We start from the raw sequence: 18,205 nt of genomic DNA on the forward strand, positions 1-18,205 counted from the left end.
TCTCAACACCTCCTGTGTGCCAGGCCTTGGGCTAGATGATTTCTCCACAGGGTCTTGTGTAATACCACCAGCGCCCTGCAGGGTAGAAGTTACGACTCTTACTTCGCAGGTGAGAAGATTGCTCAGGACTGCATGCAGGAGCAGGCTGGCTGCTGCTGGTGTGGCTTCTTTCTGGGCACTTTTGCTCCTTCCAGCTCAGTCTCCTTGTTCTTGAAGTCAGTGGCCTCGTGTTCTGGTTGGCTGCCCACCCAGAGCAACCCCTCTCACGACAATCAGTCCCAATGCCTGCCCTTCCTCCTTCCACATTGTTCAGGCATCAGCATAGTAGTCTTGGAACCACTCCCTCCTCAAAAGTGGCCACCACTCACCAGTCACAGCAGCCAGAGGCCGGGTGTTGCCCTGGGCCCCGCTCACTGACTGCATGCCACCCACCACCAAGTCTCATCAGCTCAAATCCACCTACTTCTCAGCGTCCCCATAGCCAGGGCACAGGCCACAATCCCCGGCACCTGGATGGCTGCAAGTGACCCCATAGTAACTTCCCCACTCCTCGGTCAGAGTGAACCTCCCAAAAAACAAAACTGGTGCTGCCGCTTCCCTCTCATGGCTTGAGTGGCTTCTCATGGCTCCCAGGGTAGTACTTAGAACCCCAGGCTTCCCAGGCCCTGCTCCTCCTGGGGATGGCTCCTTCAGCCTTGGCTGTCACCCTGGCCCTCCCTGAAATCATCCTGCCCTCCTGGGCCTCCAGCTCCTGTGCATACCGATCCCCTCCCTGTCCATAGAACCCCCCCCCCGCCCAACAGAATAGGCTGGGCGCTCTGGCTCATGCCTTCTCTGATTCACCCAGACTCAGTTACGGCCTTCCTGAGCCCCCGTATCTCCCGCCCTTGCCTATCTGAGCACTTAGCATGCACGCTCACAGTAATTGCTCCTTTGCTTGTCTGTCTGCTTAAAAGACCCAGGTCGTTGAGGGCAGGGGCCATTTCTCATTGCCTGTTGCATCCCAGCCCTGTCCCAGTACCTGTAGGTATCGGGCTCAATGGGCTGAATGAACAAATGAATGATGGGTGTCCCCAGTGCTGCACCCTTCATGGTGGAAGTGAGGTCTGGGATGTCCTGTGGGTGCCCTCCAGCCTGATGAACAAAGTTGGGTTTACTGACTGGGTGGAACGAGGGAGAATGCACAGGATTGGGAACCATGGGGCACCTCAGTGAGAGGATGTTTGAAAGGCTGGGTGATCTGGGCTTTGAGCAGGATTGGAAGCTGTTGGGAAGCAGGGGTAATTCTATAATCGGGGATTTAACTGAATTTTCACTGACAGGTGGAAGGAAGTGAGGCTAAATGTCCAATTGGTAAAGAAGCAGCTGTCACTCATGTTAGCCAGGATATAGGGATGTTTGCTATTTTTGTGACTTGGACAATGCTCTTGTTTTTGAGTTCAGACATGATTACAGAGTGTGAAATAAGATATATGTATATATTGGTTTCTGTCCCCAGTTCCTGACACAGAGCTCCTAAAACCCTTGGAATTTCCTAAGCAGTGGGGTGCTAGGAGCATCTTTTGTTCTAATATTTTGTCTTTATTCCAGTTCCTGACACATAGCTCCTAATACCTTAGAGTTTCCTGGGTCCTACGAACATCTTTTGTTCTAATGCAGCAGCTCTCCATAAGGTCTGTCCCCAGAAAGACCAAGCCATGATTAGAAGCCTAGCACTTTCATCCCTACCCCTGATCTTCTGGGGAGGGGAGAGGGGCTAGAGATTGAGTTAATGATCCATCATGCCTATGTGATGAAGCCTCCATAGATATCCCTAAAAGACAGGGTTTGGAGAGTTTCCAGGCTAGCGGAAAACATCTGTTTGCTGGGAGGGCAACACATCTCATCTCCCCAGGGATGGAAGCCCGTGCTCAGGAACCTTCCAGACCTTGCCCCGTGTACACCTTCACCTGGCTGTTCACCTGTATCCTTTATCATATCATTGATTTCCTTGGTAAATGTAAGTGTTCCTGAATTCTGTGAGCTGCTATAACAAATTAATTGAACCTGAGGAGGTATCGTGGGAACCTCCAATGAGTCAAGTCAGACAGAAGTTGGGGTAACCTACTATTTGCAATTGGTATCTGAAGCAGGGGCAGTCTTGTGGGACTGAGCCCTTCACTTGTATGGTCTGATGCTGTCTCCCGGCAGATGCTGTGAGAATGGAGCTCAATTGCAGAACACTCTGTTGGTGTCTGACGGAGAATTGCTTGGTGTATGGGGAAACTCCCACACAGCAAGCATCAGCGGTGTGGTGTGCTGTCTTGAGAGGATAGTAGAAGAAAACTGTCAGTTTAGGGTTTTGTTTTTCCTGTCTCATGCAGGAGGGGTCTTGTTTTTGCCCTGATTCATCACAGTCACAGAGTGGCCTTGTCTAAAGCTGGCATTCTGCGACATGGTTTACCGTCAATGGGAGAACACCAAGGCCTGCTCCCCTCTTGCTGGGGCTGCTGTTCCCTTTCTCGGACTTCTGTGAAACAACCCTGCAGGTCACTGGCCCGGCACAACCACAAGTACAGTGAGAGGGACAGTGCAGTTCTTCACTTCACATTCTAGTTGTGTTCTCTGAGAGTCCACGGGGGTGGGAAGTGGGGATGGCGTCCAGTCTCTTCTGGCCACCTCCTCCTGCAGCCTCCATCCAAGCCTTCCTCTTGGCTCTCAGAAGCCCGGGGTCTTCTCCCCCACAGCTGTGCAGGAAAACCTACTCCTTGTGGAACCTTTCACTCTTCCCTCTCCCCATGGCCCTGAGGTTTTCTGGAATCCTTTTGGTTCCCAGCCTTTTTCCCAGCTCTTTTCAGGTATGAGTTCTTTGGTCTCATCGAGTTCCACTCAAAATGAGTCAGTTGGAGGAGAAGTGAGCAGATTCTGTAGTTGGAGAGGAGGAAAGAGAAAGGAAGCCCCCTGAGCCTAACCCTGAGGGGCGTCTCTCCATCACAGTCACACCCTTCCACTGCTTCTGCCTCCTGTTAGCATATATTTTAGCATTGTTTGGCTAAAACGCTCTCCATCTCTCCCTCTACACCTTGAATTGTATTACCAGTCACACCTGGTATCAGGAAGACACATAGAAGGAAGAAAAACTAGAACTATCAAAAAGCAATAAATTTTTTTAAAGAGGAATAAACTGTGAATCACAAACATGAAAACCTCCTCATTCTTTTCTCATGCTTGTCTAAATTGTCAGCCCCTTAGAGTCCATGCCTCCACATAGTACCTCGGCACATTCTTACCATCTCCACTATGGAATTTGGGTCCTCCCAGTTACACTGTAAGCCCCCTGTGGAGAGGAGCTGTGCCCCATCATTCTGATGCTGTCCCTGCACCCCGGCCCCATCTGACTTCTCATCCTCCTCCATTGATTCAACTCAGTCACAGCCATCTCCATCTTAAGGGCTCACTGTCTCCATTGAACTTCTCTGCCATGGCCCCACTGATAGATTCAAAAGGCATGTGAACATCTGATCCTTTCTTTGTAGTCTGCAGCTGGGAAAGGGGCTGCAGGGCACAGCCACCACTTAATAATGTAGACCTTTCTCTTGCCTCCCACAGAGGGCCCAGCGCCTCAGCCTCTGCAGAGCAGGAAATGTCAGCTGACATTCCTGCCTCCGACCAGTGGTTAAGAGGGTGCTTTGTTGTCCCTGAGCATCTGAGGATGTGCTCATGGAATGAAGTCCTCTTTCATATGCCCCATTAGAACAGCTGATTCACATGGGAAAAACCATGACCTCTGCCTGCAGGCGGAAGCTGGCTTTGTGAGTGTGTTAGGGGAGGTGAGGATAGGAAAGGGGAGTTTTCTGGAAGCTTTTTCCTGCCATGTGTGGGTGAAGACTTTAGCTGCTGACATCTCCCCCATCCCCCACGCCACTTGCTCTCTGCATCCTGTTACGTTCAGTGTAGCATAATCATGAGCCAGATTTCCCCCAAATGTTTACTGCTTCTTAGCTGGTGTGTGGGTTGGGGATGGGGATGAGAGGGAGAATGACTGCAGCATCCTCAAGGAGCGGGGGAGGGGGCCTTCCTATGTCAGGGTTGCTTTGTTCACCCCTGCAGTAGCCAGCACCTGTTGGGCCAGCAACACAACCCCCTGCAATTTTTATGGCACACTTATCACTGCCAAGGTGCTGTCGCAATCACTGTCTCAATACCCTGATGCCAAAGGGAGAGGTGCCAAGATCCCCATTTCAGCCAGGAGGCTGCAGCAGGGCCCACTCTCATACCAGGTTTGCCTCCTCCTCTGTGCCTCTTCTAGGTGTGAAAATGCAGCAGAAAATATCCAAATGTGGAAATCATACAAGTTATGAGAGATCATGTTTGCATTATAAAATATTTATTTTCTGAAGGATTTCCTCAAATAAAAAATGCTTCTTATGCTTTTTAGATGCATGTTTCCAAGATATTACTTACTTGTCAAAATAAAAGCCACGAAGGTAGAGAAACTGAAAACTGAATTAATAGATTAAAACAGTAAATATTTTAAAAGCAAAACAGTGATAAACTACAAGAAAACAGAACTAAACGTGTTAAACATACAAAAAGGAAGAAATTTCTAAGTTTAGAGGAATAGAACTCAGAAGTGAAAAAAATGAGGATATCCTACTGAAAATATATGTAGTGAAAATGAAATATGTATGCTTAATCCATAATATTTAAAACTGATACAACTTGAAAAATCACAAAGAATGTGAACAGTTTAGAAAGAGAACGGTAATTAATAAATAAGCACATGGGAAAATACTTCCACAGGGAATCAAATAAATATAAATTAAGACAATGGAAGAAAATGTTTTGGTATAAAAATTTAGTATAAAATGCTCATTTCCAATGAAGATGTAATGAGATGGGCAATATAATACATTCTTGGCAGAAGAATAAACTGATCTAACAGTCCTGGGAACTAATTGAAGTTTTACACACACACACACACACACACACACACACACACAGCTTTAGCTTTGGAAGGTGTTGAATCTTTTATGATTACATGTAGTCAAAGCAAACTTATTAATGACACTTTTTAAAGATTATGAGGAAGACTTTATTCAAGAAAGAACTACTGAAATAGGGCTTGTCAGTGAGGGAAAGAAATTGGGCTCAACTCCAAATAGAACAAGAACCAGTGGGGACTTAACAACCAAGAAGCAAGGACGGGGTCGGGGATGAAAAACTACTAAGAGGAAACTTCAGGGGTAGCCAGGACGCTGGCTAAACCACTTTATTATTATTATTATTATTATTATTATTATTATTATTATTATACTTTAAGTTTTAGGGTACATGTGCACAACATGCAGGTTTGTTACATATGTATACATGTGCCATGTTGGTGTGCTGCACCCATTAACTCGTCATTTAACATTAGGTATATCTCCTAATGCTATCCCTCCCTCCTCCCCCCACCCCACAACAGGCCCCAGTGTGTGATGTTCCCCTTCCTGTGTCCATGTGTTCTCATTGTTCAGTTCCCACCTGTGAGTGAGAACATGCGGTGTTTGGTTTTTTGTCCTTGCAATAGTTTGCTGAGAATGATGGCTTCCAGCTTCATCCATGTCCCTACAAAGGACATGAACTCATCATTTTTTATGGCTGCAGAGTATTCCATGGTATATGTGTGCCACATTTTCTTAATCCAGTCTACCATTGTTGGACATTTGGGTTGGTTCCAAGTCTTTGCTATTGTGAATAGTGCTGCAATAAACATACGTGTGCATGTGCTTTTATAGCAGCATGATTTATAATCCTTTGGGTATATACTCAGTAATGGGATGGCTGGGTCAAATGGTATTTCTAGTTCTAGATCCCTGAGGAATTGCCACACTGACTTCCACATTGGTTGAACTAGTTTACAGTCCCACCAACAGTGTAAAAGTGTTCCTATTTCTCCACATCCTCTCCAGCACCTGTTGTTTCTAGACTTTTTAATGATTGCCATTCTAACTGGTGTGAGATGGTATCTCATTGTGATTTTGATTTGCATTTCTCTGATGGCCAGAGATGATGAGCATTTTTTCATGTGTCTTTTGGCTGCATAAATGTCTTCTTTTGAGAAGTGTCTGTTCATATCCTTTGCCAACTTGTTGACGGGGTTGTTTGTTGTTTTCTTGTAAATTTGTTGGAGTTCATTGTAGATTCTGGATATTAGCCCTTTGTCAGATGAGTAGATTGCAAAAATTTTCTCCCATTCTGTAGGTTGCCTGTTCACTCTGATGGTAGTTTCTAAGCATTCTTGCTGAAGACAGGCCAGGGCAATCAGATACTGAGGGTGGGAATTTGACGAGGAATTTAATGAGCTATCAAGGGTGGGGGATTCTCACTAAACTGGCCCAGCAGGATTTTTGCTACTACTAGACTAAGCAGGCCAAGGATAGAACCCAAGTCCGGGCCTAGCTGAGAAGGAGCTTGGAGGAGCCTGACACAAGTTTGGTTAAGGAGAGTCTTTGCATACCCCTCAACCTACACACACACACACACACACGTGTGTATGAACATATGTGTATATATAACTATAGCACGTATGATATACATTATATATTATATGCAATATAATATATATTATATAAAATGTACTTTATTATATAGATGTTTATGATGTATCATAAACGATTTATATCCTTCCAAAGCTAAAGAAAGAAGGAGTTGATCTGGAGAAAAGAACAAAGACAAAAGACTTTCCTCGACACACGCTGAACTGACACTCATCTCTTCTACCAAGAACAGCCTCTAGACTTTCTTCCTCCTGTGTCTCTTACTGAGCCTGAAGATGACTGCAGGCAGTTCTTCCCCATGGCCATCATCTTCACTGATGGTTCTCAAATGTGAGACTGCACCAGAATCCTCTGGAAAGCTGATCAAAACACAGATCTCTGAGCACCACCCACAGAGTTTCTGCTTTGATAGGTCTGTGTTGGGGTCCTAGAATTTGCATTTCTCATGAGTTCCCAGGCATGCAGCTGGTCCCCAGGCTACACCTGGAGAAGCACTGGCCTGCACCACAGGTACCTGGCCCAGTGTCCCACCTGAGTAGCCTCCTCGCTCCTCCCCAGCTGGCAGCACCTCAGCAGGGACACACAAGAAAGACCAGACCCAGGGTCAAGTGTTTGAGGGAAGCTGCCTGGCACCCTCTGGGCACACATGTGTTTGCTTTAAATGCAGTAAATTCTCCATCCTGTGGTGAAGAATCCAGTCACCCTACCTGACTGGATGCCCAATTTTCCATCATTCCCTTGAGTTTTCTCCCTGTCTCATTATGAGCAAGTTACTTCACCAGCACAGGCTTCAGGATCTTCATCTGCAGATGGGCATGGGAATCCCAGCATGACAATGAAATTACAGACGGACCACAGAACCCCTTGTAGAGGACTTGCCTCACCATCAACAGCAGCAAAAGCCAATGGTCATCATTAGCATCATCTGTAGTCAGTGTCCAGCCTCGCTTGAAACCTTCATGCAATCCAACCTATCTCATTGGCTTTTCCTCAAATTACATGCCTTGGCTTCTTCTGTGGTGCCAAATCCTTTTATTTCAAGTGGTTTTATTGAGATAATGTCTTTATTATTTTAAAGTCACACATTATGAGGTATAAAAAGTAGAATCCTCTCCCACCAACCCTGATCCCACCTCAATTGCAGTCCTGACAGGGGGATGTGCATCCTCAGCAAACTTTATCTACAAATATACAAAGAGGTAAATGTGCAGAAATGTTCTATATAGGTATTCTTACAAGAATTATGTGATGCCACATAATTTTCTGCAATTTTTTGTTTATACTTTTTAAGCTAAAAATTGTATTTAAAGAACTTCCAGCTTTCACTCCAACATGTAAAGAACTTGGAAGTCATCCCTCCCATCCTTACAACATGAAAAAAGCTGAACAAACTGAAAACCAATGGCTTTTCTTACACCTATCAGAGAATTGAGGTTGCAGGGCAAACTGCTACTATAAAATCTGGAGAAACAGGTGAATTGAGAGTGTGTTCTGACATCAGCATACCTGGAGCAGAAGCTGCTGCAGCCATAAACTGGTAGGAGCACTTCAGTGGTGATTCTGAAGAGGTGCCGAAAGGCTGAGTGTGGATGCAGTGAGTAAGAAACTCCTGGGGACTGCAGTCTTGAGGGGATACACTTTCATGGGTTTTATTTCCAGGAACTCTACCCGGTTCTCAGGGTGAGAGGTGGAGAAAGACCCCCTCATGTCTTTGACAGACAGAGGAGAAAAATAACCTTCTTTTTTTTTTTTTTTTTTGAGACGGAGTCTCGCTCTCTTGCCAGGCTGGAGTGCAGTGGCACAATCTTGGCTTACTGCAATCTCCGCCTCCCGGGTTCAAGTGATTCTCCTACCTCAGCCTCCCGAGTAGCTGGGATTACAAGTGCATGCCACCACACCCAGCTGATTTTGTGTGTGTGTGTGTGTGTGTGTGTGTGTGTGTATTTTTAGTAGAGACGGGGTTCACCTTGTTGGCCAGGATGGTCTCGAGCTCCTGACCTCATGATCCACCTGCCTCGGCCTCCCAAAATGCTGGGATTACAGGAGTGAGCCACCACGCCCAGCCGAAAAGTAACCATTTTTAAATAGTCCAGAGAATTCTCCATAACAAAGACTTATCCCCAGCAGAAGAAACCAGAGCCTTACCCAACTAACTCCAGCCCCGTCTAGCCTTCCTGTCTTACCCAAGGAGGGAACAAAAAGCTAAGAAACATCCCAGGGACATGGGCCTACTAAGGACTGAAATTTATTCATGAAATTGTAGAATACTTCCCCTTCCCCACTCCTTACCACCGCAGCAACAGGACTTCAGTGTAACAGCAGGGATTACAACTGAAAGAGCTGCAAGGTCCACATTCTATTTAAGAAGTAGGCTCTTGGGAAATCCAAAGAAAATGAATTAAAAAAAAAAAGAAAGAAAATGAGGGTATTAGAAGCCTCTTGCATCCACAGCTATGGCAAACATTAAACACAGCCCAAATTCTAGCAATATGAACATAAAACCTCCCACTAGCGGCCTGTTTACCTCAATTTCTGTTACCCAATACATCATGTCTGGCTTACAACAAAAAAAAAAATAGAAAGACATGCTAAAAAACAAGAAAAAACAGCCTGAGGGAACAAAACAAGAATGAGGGCCGGCCATGGTGGTTCACACCTGTAATCCGAGCACTTTGGGAGGCCGAGGCAGGTGGATCACTTGAGGTCAGGAGTTCAAGACCAGACTGGCCAACATGGTGAAACCCCATCTCTACTAAATATACAAAAATTAGCCAGGCATGTTGGTGGGCGCCTGTAATCCCAGCTACTTGGGAGGCTGAGCCTCGAGAATTGCTTGAACCTGGGAGGCAGAGGTTGTAGTGAGCCAAGATAACGCCAACTGCAGTCCAGCCTGGGCAATAGAGTGAGACTCAGTCTCAAAAAAAGAATCAGAGCCGGACTCAGATATGCACAGATTTTGGAATTATCAATAGGAAACTTAAAATAACTGTGATTAACGTGGTAAAGGCTCTAATGGAAAAAAAAAAAACAGGCAACATGCAAAATAGATGGGTAATATAAGCAGAGAGATAGTGACACTAAGAAAGGATCAAAAGAAAATGCTGTCAATAAAAAGAACTACAGCAGAAATGAAGAATGCCTTTGATGAGCTCACCAACAGACTGGACACAGCTGAGGGAAGAATCGGTGAGCCGGAAGATATGTCCATAGGAACTTCCCAAACTGAAATCCAAAAAGAATTTTTAAAACACAAAAGAATTTTCAAGAACTGTGGGACAATTTCAAATGGTATGACCAATGCATAACTGAAATGCCAGGTGAAGGAGAGAGAATGGACCAGAAGAAATATTGAAGTAATAATGGCCAAGCATTTTGCAAAATTAATGATAGATACTAAACCACAGATTCAGTAAGTTCAGAGAACACCAAACAGGACAAATACAAAAAATAAAAAAATCTACACTAGGTATATCATATTCAAGTTGCAGAAAACCAAAGACAAAGACAAAATCTTGAAAGAAGCCAGGAAGTTGAGGGAGAATCTTTCCTATAAAGGAACAGTATAAGAATTATCACAGGCCTTTCGTCAGAAACCATGCAAGCAAGAAGAGTGGAGGAAGATATTCCAAGTGTTGAGAGGAAAACACCACCAACCTAGAATTCTGGATCCAGGGAAGTCATCCTTCCAAACTTAAGGAGAAATAAAGACTTTCTAAGACAAACAAAATTCATCACCAGCATATCTGCCCCACAAGAAATGTTTTTTTTTTTAAACAAAAGTCCTTCAGAGAGAAGGAAAATGATATAGATCAGAAACTTTGATCTAGATAAAGAGCACCAAAGAAGGAATAAGTGAAGGTAAAGTATTTTGTTTTTCTTATTCTTAATTGATCAAATAAGTAATTCTTTGTTCAAAATAATAGTAACAATAATAACAATAGTAACAATGATAGTTACAACAGTAACAAACATGGTAGCAATACTATCACTATAATAATGATATAGCTTGTGGGTAAGTAAAATTATGTTATAAGGAATTAGAGGGAGAAATTGGAAATATCTTGTTATAGAAAGTAGTAGTTACTTATCACTTAATGACCAGGATGTGTTCTGAGAAATGCATTTCAGCATTGTTCAAACATCATAGAATGTTCTTCTGCAAACCTTTGTGCCTACTACATACACACCTAGGCTAGATGGTACAGCCTATAGCTCCTAGGCTATCAACCGATACAATATGTTTCTGTACTGAATACAGTAGGCAGTTGTAACACAATGGTAAGTATTTGTGTATTTAAACATGTCTAAAATAAACAAGGAAGACAGGCAACAACAGTCAATAAACCACAAATATGAAAGAACAAGGCTTTGCGCTGTGTTGGATTTGAACCTGTTGAGGCACTCTAGTTACTTTCAATCTACAAACAGAGTGAGACCCAAATGTCATAGACAGACTACTGTTCACTGATGTGTGGTTCAATGTCCACTTCCAGGCATAGAGGGGATTATGACCCATCCTCTTGAGGGCTGGCAAAGCCATGGGTCTTGCTATTTATTGGCAAATAAAATATCAGTATTTAAAACCTTGTGTGTTTCTCCATCTTTCCTTCCCCCAGCTCAGGCAAATGAAGACATTGCAAATGGTGAACCCTGGGCCCCTGAGCAAGAGGGGCTGACACAGACCCTATGCCATACCATTATGGACTACTGCGTGAGTAAGAAATAAAACTTTGGGCCGGGCCCAGTGGCTTACGCCTGTAATCTCAGCACTTTGGGAGGCTGAGGCGGGTGGATCACCTGAGGTAAGAGTTCGAGACTAGCCTGATCAACATGGTGAAACCCTGTCTCTACTAAAAATACAAAAATTAGCCGGGCATGGTGGTGTGCACCTGTAATCCCAGCTACTCAGGAGGCTGAGGGAGGAGAATCACTTGAACCCGGGAGGCCAGGGTTGCAGTGAGCCGAGATCGCACCATTGCACTCCAACCTGGGTGACAGAGCGAGACTCCATCTCAAAAAAAAAAGGAATAAAACTTTGTAGTTTACAGCTACAGGGATGTTTTACAGTTCCTTCACCCCTGTGAATAAATCACCAAGCTTCTGAGACTATATAACCAGCAATAGAACCCACTCAGTATATATACCAGTGGTTTAAATTAACACACAGCTGGTGAGGTCATTTTACAGCTTAAGTTAGCAAATTCAATTTCCCCTAACCAACATATTTTATAACTTAAGTGAACAAATACAATTTTCTGTAATAAACGTGATTTCCAAACCTATGTGACTAAACCATTAATTCACCAGCCTTGCTTCTTCTCATTAACGACAAGTAATGTGGGAAGGATCTTGTCCCAGGAAAGCCTGTGCCCCACTCAGCTCTTCATTTCTTCTACTTTGATGGGAACCGCAGTGTGAACACCCCTTCTATCTTATTGAGAAAAGCAATTATAACACCACAGTAAAAGTCCACAAAGTTTCTTATTAGATACAATTACAGCTTACCTTCAGTAACTAAAGCCAATCTATGAACATAAGCCCATAATGTCCAACTTCCACAATATGATCACGATTAAAAAAAAAAAAAAGAAGTTCTATGCATCAGAAAAAGAAAGACTAAAAAGAAATGCATTAAATTGTAGAAAGTTGTTGTCTTTGAGTGGTGGGAATGTGAGCAATTTTCTCATTCCAATTTCTCCTTTTCTGCGTTTCTCAAATGTTTATAATAAGAACATATTACTTTTATAATGGGGAAATATATACCAATAATGGCCTCAATTATAAAATAGACATCTTAATCTAAAAAAACATATCTTTCTACCCAATTTACAGTTTCACATTGTTATAATGCCTCTAGAAGAAAAGTGGTTTTAAAAAATAGTGGTTACCAGATGTAAAATCGGGCCTTGGAAATGCTCATCCCATAAAGAACCGACAAAATCAATGTGCTGTGTAGAAATGGGTGTGAACAGAAAGAGAAAAAAAAAAATTAAAAAGGCAGCCAGTAAAAAACAGAAGACTATAGTAAGTTTCCAAGTTTTCAATGACAGCACAAAAGGATTACTGAGGAGTTTTTCAGTTCAGATCCTTGGGTTCAATACCCAGAGGTCTTAACTCAGTGGGTCTGAGTGGGACGCAAGGATCTGCCTGTTGGGCAAGCTTCCCAGACAATTCTATGCAAAGGTCTCTGCAGCACACTGAGAAATTCACCCTAGAGAAGGCAGAAAGGTTTGATCCAATGGAGAAGTTGAAGAATGGGTCAGAAGGGAATTAGCTCGGTGGGTTGACTCATCCTTGGCTGCATGTGGGAATCCTTTGGGTGGCCTTTTTAAAAAATTCATCCCCAAAAATACTAGTGGATCCAAGTCTCTAGACAATTGAGGGCTTAGAGAGATCCCCTGGTGATTCTGACACACGGCAGAATTGTGTCCCACTAAGACCTTTCTGACGGCATCGCAGAAGTGGCCGCCACTCTGTCCATTCCTGGCTGCTCGCTCTAGCTGCTCGCTCCATCACCAGCCCTGGTGACTGGGCAGAGAACAATCTGGCTGAAAGCAGGCTGGCCAGAATGCAAGTTTTAAATCCTTCAAACAGTGGACAAAACTGAAAGCATGACCAAAGCAGCAGAGCAGACATAACTGGCTTTAAATTAATTCAAAACTGTATGACAAGGAACTCCAAGCCCTGAAAAATTCCAGATAATTTTCTTTTGCAATTTCTTTGGCAGATTGGCTTTCTTCTTGTTGTTGTTTTCCTTTTACAAATGCCATCCACTTTTATGAAAGAAATGTGAATACACAGACAAGCAAAAAGAAAAAGATAAGGAATACTCCTCATTCTACACACTCAGAGACAATCAGTAAAGCACCTTGGAGTGTGTCCTTTCCTTACACAGATATGTGCATCCATTTTTATCTCATAGATTTTTCCAGCGCCTCTCGTTGGACATCTACGGTGACTCAAATTATCCCTGTTCTAAAGAGTACAGAGGAGGCAATGAATGGCTAAAGATTTACTATAAATACAAAGAAAAAAAGTAAGAAAAATAAAATTGTGAAAAAAAATCAGGAAATTCTCAGGGACACACAAATTGTTGCAAAACTACCCTAATTATTTCAAATGTTACCAAAAATTGCAAAAAAAAATGACATGTATTTTTGACGAAATCATCATCACTGCCAAATGATTGTGAAGAGCAGCTTGCATCAGGTCAAATTGTTTTCTGCCCAGTCCTTCACATAACCTGGCACACTCATTCCTACCACTGCAAGGCTATTCCTGCCACCCTCCCGATTCCTGCTTGATGCCTTTCCTCCTCTTTAGTGTACCCAAATCCCTTCCCTCCCACAAGGCCCGGTTTAAATCCAATCCCCCTCCCCACCAGGCCTCCACGATCCCCACGATCCCCACAACCCACCATGCTACCTTTTCTCTGAAGCCCTCAGTGTTTACCTCCACCTGTGGCTCGTTATTGATTCCTGTTCCATGCACCTCCACATCCCCAGTCCATTAGTCTCATGTCCCTACTGAGACAGTCACCTCTCTTTGGACTGAATCCAGCTTATCCTCTTTTGTGTTTCTCACAGCATGGAGCACAGTGCTGGGCACACAATAAGCCATCAATAAATATTGAATGAAGTGTGGAATTTATAGGTAGAATTTTTTTAAAAGATCTATTCATCAGTAATAAAGCTCGGTGGGCCTGCACTGAACAACAGGAGAGTCACAGTGGAAGCCCAGTGTTGTTGTAAAGAGGCAGGTCTGCTAGAAGGATACAGAGGGCACTGCCTTCCTAAAGGCAGCAGCACGGAGAACAGAGGAGAAGGACAAAGCAGCCACCTGTGGGAGGGTCCCCCACGCCAGACTCTTCACAAAGGCTTTCCCAACACAGGCCGCTAAGTGGCTCAGAGCAAAAAGGGGAGAGAGGAGACCCAGACAAGCCAACAGTCTCCTGCTGCCGTGAAGCCAGCACCAGATCCATCCTTGGCTGGCCTCGAAGGCCGTAGTGGTGAACACAGAGGGGCCCATGTGGGGCGAAGCCACCTAATTCCCCCTAACAGGAGAGACCAGGCTGTAAAGGCAAGTGACAGCAGCCTTCAGAAGAAGTGACAACATGACAGCGTCATGCCGGAGCCCTGTTGTGGGGGAACAGGGAAGCCAATCAAAGCAGCATCCACTCCACACTTCGGGGAAAGAGATGCTTTCATTCCGTAACAACATAAGGGGGAAGCTAAAAGAAATGACGTTTTCACCATAAAATTCCAAGTCTCCCATTGAGGGAGAGGAGGGGCTGCTGTCTTACAAACACAAGGAGTTCGCCCAGGGAGCACCCTAGAAACCAGGAGGTGAGTGTCCCCAGCAGGTGGCATCAAAGAAATCTCATCAGGGCCGGATGCAGTGGCTCACATTTGTAATCCCAGCATTTTGAGAGGCCGAGGTGGGCGGATCACCTGAGGTTGGGAGTTTGAGACCAGCCTGAGCAACATGGAGAAACCCTGTCTCTACTAAAAATACAAAATTAGCTGGGCAAGGTGGTGCATACCTGTAATCCCAGCTACTCGGGAGGCTGAGGCAGGAGAATCACTTGAACCCGGGAGGCAGAGGTTGCAGTGAGCCAAGATCACACCACTGCACTCCAGCCTGGGCGACAGAGGGAGACTCTGTCAAAAAAAAAAAAAAGAAGAAGAAGAAGGAAAGAAAGAAGGAAGGAAGGAAAGAAAGGAAGGAAAGAAAGGAAAGGAAAGGAAAGGAAAGAAAAAAGAAAAGAAAAGAAACCTCATCAGGAAGGCCAAGGCTCAGGATAATCTGAGACCTGCCAAAGAAAGTAAGGGCAGGAAAGCCAGCTGTTTAAAGAACTAGGTACAAACTGTGTTCACAGGAATTATTTACAGGGATTGCCTTGTACTTATTTAGAAGAAATTCCTTAATAAGCCACTTGGGATAGAAGCTGTGGGCTGTAGAGTATTTGCCAAAAGCCAATTCAGAGAAAGTTAATTCTCCAAAACACAAATTGCTGAATGTTTAATTCACTGAATGACCAAGTTGCCCAACTGTCAGACAAGTACCGTACGACTGGCCCTCAGCAGTTTGCCACAGCTGTTTCTCTGCATCCTACCAAAGTGAAGTGTGCTGGCGGCTTTCTCCATAGTTTGGTCTCATGACCTTTGAGGATGAGAATTTCTCATTGCTGTGATTTCAGGTGTTGGGCGATGCCTTCTGTGGTCCATGGAACAAGATTTCTGACTGCTAGCATGTTTTCACTCAGGCCTCTGACTTCTCACTATCACATAAACCAAGGAGGTGTGAAGTAGCTACATCAAATGAATATTTTAAGCACAGTTCATACTGCAGATAGTTGGTTGTTGAAACTGTTTAATACTCCAGATGTGAAATAATTGCTTTGCTCACTCACCACTTTACCCCAGCGCACATTCTCTCTACCTTATTCTCAGCCTGCCACATAGAAGTAGGCACACCACGCAACCCTAGACAGAAAACTGACCCGATTGTCCCACAGAACTCATAGTAACGTTTTTTTAAATAAATGTAGAAATTGACCCTCCCTGGTCTTAAAACTTGAAACTTACATTTGTCTTATTTGAGTTCCTTTCTCAGGAAACTGACCCTCAGACAAGGAACTGAAATTTATCAGGTCACCTCATCCAGACAATGAGATGCCAGACCCCTCATCCATCATGACTGCTTCCTTATCCCTCCCTAATTCTTGTTTTCCTGCCTTCTCAGCTATACAAGTCCCCAATTTTAGTCATTCAGTGAGACAGACAGATTTAAGATATCTCCCTTTCTCCCCAGCTGCAGCACCCAATTAAATAGCCTTCTTCCCTGGCAATACTCGTTGACTCAGAGATTGCTTTTCTTTTTTTTTTTTTTTTTTTTTGAGATGGAGTCTCACTGTGTTGCCCAAGCTGGAGTGCAGTGGTGCGATCTCAGCTTACTGCAATCTCCACCTCCCAGGTTCAAGCAATTTGACCTCAGCTTCCCGAGTAGCTAGGATTACAGGTGTGCACCACCATGCCCAGCTAATTTTTGTATTTTTAGTAGAAACAGGGTTTCACCACGTTGGCCAGGCTGGTCTTGAACTCCTGACCTCAGGTGATCCACCCACTTCAGCCTCCCAAAATGCTAGGATTACAGGCGTGAACCACCATGCCCGGTAAGAGATGGGTTTTCTATGCAGTGAGCAGCAGGACCCAGACTGAATCCCTGGCATTTCAGTAACAGACATAGAGTACCTGGGTCTGCCTTAGGCATAAGTATGCCCAGAGGATGGCAAACTGCCCCACTCAGGTGCAACTTGTTGGTCACCAGCACAGAGCTCAGCCTCTGGAATGCGAAAGGCATGAAACGCTGACATCCAACATCCCCACACAAACACCACAGCACGACCTCTGCCATGCCACTTTATAATCCTGGACTCGGATCATCCAGTGAGTTGACTTTTGGTGAATTAGTGTCCATCCAAAAAGGGACCTCCTATATTGGCCAAAACCATCTTGCACAAGACAAACAGAGACATGTCTTGGTTGCAAAGGGACAGTGGAGGAGGCTTAAGTAGAGAGGAGAGGAGAAGGCAAGTGGGGCAGGTAAGATGGGAAAGGAAAGACGGCCAACAGCATGACCCCTCCCTGGGGTCCCCAAAGTGTCAGTGGCAGTTGACAAAAAACCATGAAAGGCTTGGTGTACATGGCTTTCTTAGGGAGAAACAGAGTTCTGCATCCAGAGTGTGATCAGGGTGGAGTGGTCTCCTGCAGAGCAGAGTTGCCGAAACAGAGAGAAACCGTGGGAATCTGTAGACAGCCTGGGGAGGAGGGCCCTGGACTGACACAGGTCAAAGAAGTTGGGTTCAGTCAGGTTCAACCATATCTCCAAAAGGCAGGAAGCTCAGGTGACATCTGGACTGGATGACCAAGGGGAGACCATATTGGCCCACTGGCCATGGACTAACAGATGTCACATATGTTCATTCTTTACATATGTTTGAAGCAAAGAGATGGACCATGAAAGGAACATCCCACTGCTTAGTGATGCTCTAAAGTTTATGAGATGAAAAGAAATAGAATGACAAACATCTAGCCTTGTGTTCATTTTCCCTCTCTGGAAAAATAGTCAACAAGCTTGGGACTATTATATGAAGCAAGGGAGTTGCAAAGTGAGTGAGGTAGGCAGGGTAATGTCCCCCCAAGGAAGCCTAAACTCCTGTCCTGGGCAAGCAGAAGGCCACTGACTGAGACCACGCTAGGCAGGGAAGTAGACAGTGTTAGGAGCAAAAGGGAACCAGAGACAATTTCCTAAGCAAAACAGGCACAAAAATGCTGTGAACTGATGAGCAGAGACAAGAACGAGAAGTGAATGGATGGAGGCAAGTTGGAAGAGGAAGAGGAGACACTCACTAAAAGAGTGCGTGGATACACTAAAGGAAGAGGCCTTGATGTAGCCCATGCCTTGCCTGAGGGTGGGGAGGGAATTGCTGAAAGCCCCAGGTCAGTCTAACTCTGGGATCCGTTTCTTACCTGATTTGGATCCACATCATCCAACCTTGCACATAGAATGCATTCATCCAACAGATAGTTGATGGGCTTCAGCGACATGCCAGGCACTATTCTAGATGTTGGGTGTACACAGTGAACAAACAGGTCACAACCCCAGCTCTCGAGGAGCTTGTG

Source organism: Pongo abelii, chromosome 11, assembly GCF_028885655.2.
Source record: "Pongo abelii isolate AG06213 chromosome 11, NHGRI_mPonAbe1-v2.0_pri, whole genome shotgun sequence".
Taxonomy (NCBI): domain Eukaryota; kingdom Metazoa; phylum Chordata; class Mammalia; order Primates; family Hominidae; genus Pongo; species Pongo abelii.